Consider the following 6517-nt stretch of genomic DNA (forward strand, 5'->3'; position numbering starts at 1 on the left):
AAAAGCATCCAATTTTAGTACTCCACCACAGCAGAGAGGCTATAAATTAGTCTGTGTTCAGCAGAGGAGTGATGGCCTCATCTGAAGTTCTCCCAGCTCCTGTGTTCATTAGAGACCTCTCCTTGGATGGGAACAGAGCAAACTCTATCAACCTCAGCTAATTTCCCTCTGAGACAGAGTAACAAGCTGTGCAACTACAAGAGAAGATAACTTTGTATCTGCATGTTAGGAAGAAGTGGTGGCGTCCTGAGTCACGTTCCTATTAGGAATAGGAACTGAGTGGCAGGTCTGAAATGGTATATTAAAAAAAAAAAATCACACCAAAAAACCCAAAATCACTTAAAATAGTTATCAGTGATTTGTTTTCTAAATGGAAGGGAAAGGAGCAGGGTTGTGGAGGGCACTGTTTTGCATCTGGTACTGTTAGAAATTTTCTGTAGCAACCTGAAGGAGGTGGGACAGTGTCCTTACTTTGGAAACCAACCACCCTACCAAGGGCTTCAAATGCTAAAAGATGCAAGAGAAACTAAGAAATAGCTGGGAGGGGAAGAAGCTTCAAAATACAGCACAAAACTTCATAATTCCTCCAAATGACAAGCACAGGGCACTCGTGCTTGGGCAAGGATGGGCAAGTGCACAAAACAGGATGGGAAAGTGGTCAGAAAACAACTTTACTGAAGATGACCTGGGATTAGAGCAGATTACCTAATAAAACAAAACAAGATAACTCCCAAACCAAAACAAACAAACTCTGGGATATAGAAATAGAAAGTTTAATAGTCTCATACAGTAATTCTTCTGTTTTATTCTGAACTGATAAAGCCTGTGCTGGAATATGTAGTTTTAGCATCTCATTTAAAAAACAGTGGAGGTATCTTAAAGAAGAGGTTTGACAATTTTAACAGGCATAGAAAAAATTAATTATGAAGAACAATTGTCACCTTTCCTTACTTCTCCTCCTATGAACGGTTCATTAAGTGTATTAAGCTTCCAGATACAGAAGGTTTTAGGAATGTTATTTTGCCACACTGAGGCATTCTGGGAACAAAGAACAAGAAAAATGTGAATCCCTTATGCTGGCTCAGGAACATGTTAGACATCTAAGATAATATAAGTAAGGGTCTATTGCAAACTTCCCCCATGAGATGGAGATGAACTTCAGAGGCAATAGTTAAAATTCTGTTATTAAAAGACATTAGCTTCCTCTATGAAGAATGGAGAGCAAATGTAAGTAATAAAATGATCAGAAGCACTTGAATGTAATAGAAAGTTAGCTTTGGGCATTCACTAAGGAAACCATGTTTTATGTTAAGATAATGCAGGCTTGGATATAATTTTGAAAGGTAAGCATAGCATGGACCTTAGAGAAAAACTGATCATAAAAATGGTTCTGTTTTAAGATTATAACACAAGAGATTGTAGAATCAAGCTTATGATTCCAAAAAGGCAAATAGAGAAAGTCAGGGATTTCACCTGGACTGAAAACTCCGACAGCTAAATGGGAACTTAACCAAGTGCACCCTGAGGCTGGAGATCAGTGGTGTTTCCCCATCTTCACATAAACTTAATACAGGACTAAACATGCTTACCTCCTAAAAGTGGAAAAGATTAAGATAGAAGAAATAAGGATAGAGCTACAAAGATCAGCAAAGGGACTAATCAACAGGGAGAGCTCGAAGTGTGGGCACAACCAGGGATTGCTAGAAGTGGAGTCAGGAGCAAATTCATAGAAATAACACGTGGTTCAGTAGGCATAAACTGGGGAAAAACGTAGAAGAATAGAAGTTAGTTTATCATGTAGTAGAGGAGTAAGTTTAAGATAAAAATTAACACACTCATATTCTAAGGCTACATTAACATTCTGCCTCCATTTTCAATAAAGTAATTTTGAATGCAGGTAAAGTAGTTAGCAAGATGAGGAGTCATTACATATAATAGAGAAGCATATTTCAAAATTTACCCCTAATACAGTCACATCAGAAGAGCTGAGTCCTTTCTTCCCCAAAATGCTGACAGATTTTATCCTTGAAATACAGGTCCTGTGAGAAGGGTTTTAGAGGTGGGGTGTTTTTTTTTGCTTTAAAAGGTGTCAAACTAAGGCAGCTGAAGATTAACAAAGACCACAATAATACCTGTACATTAAAGGGACAGTAATATTCAAGAGCTATGAAAAAGTCTTGGGGGAGATAAATAGAAACAGATATAAACAAGAAAAAGGGAGAAAATGCAGCCTGCATTCACTAAGGGTATCTTCAATAAGCAACTTCTATTTTATTAAGACAGCAGTTTTACCAGCAAAGGAGTTCTTTCTATCCAAAATGTTCTTAGCCCATTTGATCTGGTCTAACATGCACAACATGTATAAAAGATACATTTTCCCTGCGTTTTATTAAAAGAAAAAAATTGTAGATCAGGTTAAGATCTGGCTAAGGGAAAAACAGTATTACAATTGACTGACAGGGAAACTGTTGGCATGGAGGTAAGTACAGGAGTTTAACTCCACAAACATGGGTACTAAGTATTTAATTAGAGGTGGTGGCACAAAAATGCAAGTTTATCAAAGTGTAAGAATGAAATGGTTGTACATTGGCAAATGCAAAATGGTCTGAGGAAACTTGAGGAGTGATGTAAGTGAAATGAAACAGAATATGAAATCAAAGATCATTCATTTAGCATTTGATCAGAATATTTCCTACAAATCCACGCTCGTAAATCAAAATAGGCCAAGAGGGAGGAAACCTTAAAGAATGATGGATCCACCAGTGATGCATCACTGTAAAAGGACAAATATGACATATCAGGCTACATTTTCCACAGAAATAGGAAAGCACAAAACACTGTTAAGCTCTTCACTACAGATATAAACTACCTGAACCACGAGAGCAAAACATGGCTGCAAACCTTTTGGACCACTGGCACTATAATCAGAAAAACTGTAGAACAGAGTGGTTCACTAGGCCTACTAAGATGAAATTGTTGCTGTCTATCCTGACGAAGTAAAACCACCAGGGAATTAGGAAATTCATTTAACCTAAGGAACAACATCACCCAATTAGTTTCAGTAGACCCTTAATTAATTTTGACCAGAAATTTTAAAATGTTCAAAACACAAGGAAAGTGATATTCTGGTGCAGGTATTTATCAAAAGCATCCAGGACAGGAAATCACAGTAGTATAGTTCAGAAAAGAGATAAATGAATTCTCATGGCAGAAAAAAAAATAGATCTCTTTATCTAAGTACTCTTTTAGGGTACATTATTGGAATAAGAAGCTGTGCACTTTTGTACTTAGAGCAGCCAGCATAGTTGTGAAAAGTTCTCTGAGTGACTCCAAGTTTTATAGGTTAATTTTGATTTGGGAGTTGGGTCAATATTCTGTTCAGAGTTGTTTTTCTTCTCTTCTCCATCTTAAATATGATTCACTTATTGCTAACATGTGCTGTGTCTGACTAGCAGGAGGAAACATTTCTGCCTGTGAAGCACAGGATAAAAAAAAAATACAGCTGGCTTGTGTATACACTTGAAAAAAAATGCTCTTGCTGTTTTTACTCCTTTAGAAGTGTTGGGCAGCTTGTACTATTAATGCCATATCATTCTTTGAAGGCAGATTCTGATATCTGTGCCAGGAGAAGAAATAACTTTCATCTTTTAAAAGAATTAGTTGCTGGTGTAAGAGGTCATTACAACATTTTCCTGTGAATCATGAGCTGGATAATAAAGCCAATAGTCTAACAAGACTTCGCATCCCACTATTGCCCTGGGACTCTGAAGAATGCACATTGAAAAACTCAAATGCAAATTATCTGTGACTGCACTCCCCACAACTGCTATTGTTAAAAGCAAACAGTCAGTAAAATTCCAGAGACAGATAGAAATGCTTATCAGATTAATGAGAGTGACGCACAAAAAAAGAAATCGACTGGATAGCACACTTTTTTCAATCATATTTTTATATAACTGGATGTGATCAAAAATATTTATATCCCTTTACCTTCATAGCCTGCGAAGTCACAGTGGAACTGTCTCGGGCCCTAGAAGTTGTGTGCTAGAAGGTTTATCTATTCATGCAAGCATGCAACTACACAATGTCATGTTCACTATACAGCCTGCCCTCCAGACAAAAATTCTGAGATATCACCACATGACTCTAATGATAGACCCCAGCAGAAGACAAAGTCCAGTCCAGGGCTGAAGCTGTGGTAAAATGTATTTGTGAGGCACAAGGTCAATTGATAATTATTGCACATTTGGGAGGTGGCATAACTAAGATAATTGAGAAGTCATCAAAATAATAAGTACCAAAAATAATAAGTATCAAACCTGATTTTTTTGAAAAAGTAAATGTACAAACAACACTCAGCTCCTCAAACATCCATGTTTTCTTTGTGTTCTTAACATACAGATATAGATACTGGTTGAAGTCAGCAATGTTGATTAAACACAGGAACAGGTTACCCAGAGATAAGGAGGGATTTTCAACACTGAAGATATTCCCAACCCACCTGGTCAAGACTCTGAGTGATTTGAGCTCACCTCAAATTTAGATGCAGCCAAGTCAGCAGGAAGCCTGGAGTTATGCCCAGACATTGTTACGGTCACTCAGCAATGTCACTTGAGGAAGATCCCTGCCAGGGGATCTACCAGGGATGCATCCTGCTCTGCTGCACCTCTGAGTGTCTGCAAGGACTGCCTGTCTTTCCCTGACTTCACCAGGAACTCTCACATCTCTTTGCCACCCCCCCTGCAAATTAACCTATGTTTGTGACTTTATCGCGGGTGCCACAATCCCTTAATCCAAAATGTTAAGGAGATGACTAAAAACACCAAGCCTTCCTGGTAAAAAAAACCCCCTCATAAATGTGGCCATGTATATGCTGTGGGAAAATCCTAGATAGGAGTCACAGGCAAGGTCAGCCTATCCTTCTTTCTTCTGATAATGATTTGTTGTATCAAGAGTAAACCTACACTACACAAGAGCATTTTTTCTTGGCAAAATGCTTTACATGTGAGCCATTAGAAACAGAATCACCATAGTGGAAAATGGGAGCATCAGCTGGTCTTCCTCTGTGGACAAAAAAAATTATTTTTTAATTTAAATTCAACCTTGTCTTCTCCTTTCAAAATTACTTTTTAATGTTGATAATATTTCCATCATTTAAGATATTTTTTAGTCATTTTCTTCACTTAGAGGAAAAATTATCAGATTACTAAATATCCTACCATACCATGGCAAACCTTTCCAAAAAAACCTTAGCAATTAATTGGCAATTTTTAAAAAAGTCTACATCCCAGGCAGCAGCACTTTCTGAAGTCAAAGCCCAAGCTGATATATTTGGAGTACAAGGAGGAAGACCAGAACTTTGCTTGGATGGGCTGGTTGAGTAGCGTGATCCATTGTTTCCCTAATAACCCAGGACTGATGTTTTAAACAAAGTGGGTTTGTGCCAGATAAGGGTACAATAAGAGGCTGATAATAAGCAGATCCTGAGGAGGTGGGGTAATGCCTTTAATCATGCCAATCTCCTTCCTTCCAGTAAGGCACAACTGCATTGGACAGTGTAAAACTCCCCTGCAGGAGAGGTATCAGGGCATTCCCACATAAGCCTGAAGGTGTATAACTCTTGACCAACCCAACTGCCTTCTGTGTTAAGACATCTACCTGGATGGATGAGGGAAGAGCAGTAGATGTTGTCTACCTGGACTTCGGTGAGACTTTCAATATCTCTCACAACATCCTCAAAATTCAGGAAGTGTGGACTGGATGAGTGGACAGTGAGGTGGATTGAGAACTGCTTGAACAGGAGATCCTAAAGTGTCATGGCCAGTGACACTGAGTCAAGTTACAGGAAGCCTGTCACTAGTGGTGCTCCCTAAGGTTCAATATTGAACCCCGTATTGTTTAACTTATTCACCAGCAATTTGGATGAAGGGGAAGAGGCCTCCTCAGCAAGTTTATTGATGACACAAAGCTGGGAAGAGTGGCTGATACCCCAGGGTGCCGTGCAGCCCTTCAGAGGGACCTCAGCAGGTTGGAGAGATGGGCAGAGAACCATCTGAAGATCAATAAGAGAAAATTCAGGGTCCTGCACCTGGGGAAGAATAACCCCAGGCACCAGTACAGGCTGGGGAACGACCTGCTGGAAAGCAGCTCTGCAGAGAAGGACCTGGGGGTCCTGATGGACACCAAGTTGTTCATTAGCCAGCAGTGTGTCCTGAAGGCCAAGGCAGCCAGGGATGCATTAGGAAGAGCTTTGTCAGCCGTCAAGGGAGGGAGGTCTCCATTTGCCATAGCCTGTTTGAATATTCATAGACAATGTAAACAGAGCTGTCTACCCATGCAGAATTGTAATTTTAGCCATCTCTTTTTTTTTTTTTCAGTTATTCCATGTCCTAAATTCTGTCTCCCAACTTTTCCCTCTTGGTTCACAAATGCCCTGTGAGCTGTGCCTCACTAGAGCTTCCAAAACAAAGGGATAGTAGAAAAGGACCACCTCTTCTCAAACCAAAGGGAGAGAGCA

This window comes from Neopelma chrysocephalum, unplaced genomic scaffold, assembly GCF_003984885.1.
Source record: "Neopelma chrysocephalum unplaced genomic scaffold, ASM398488v2 Primary Assembly neopelma1_126, whole genome shotgun sequence".
Taxonomy (NCBI): Eukaryota; Metazoa; Chordata; class Aves; order Passeriformes; family Pipridae; genus Neopelma; species Neopelma chrysocephalum.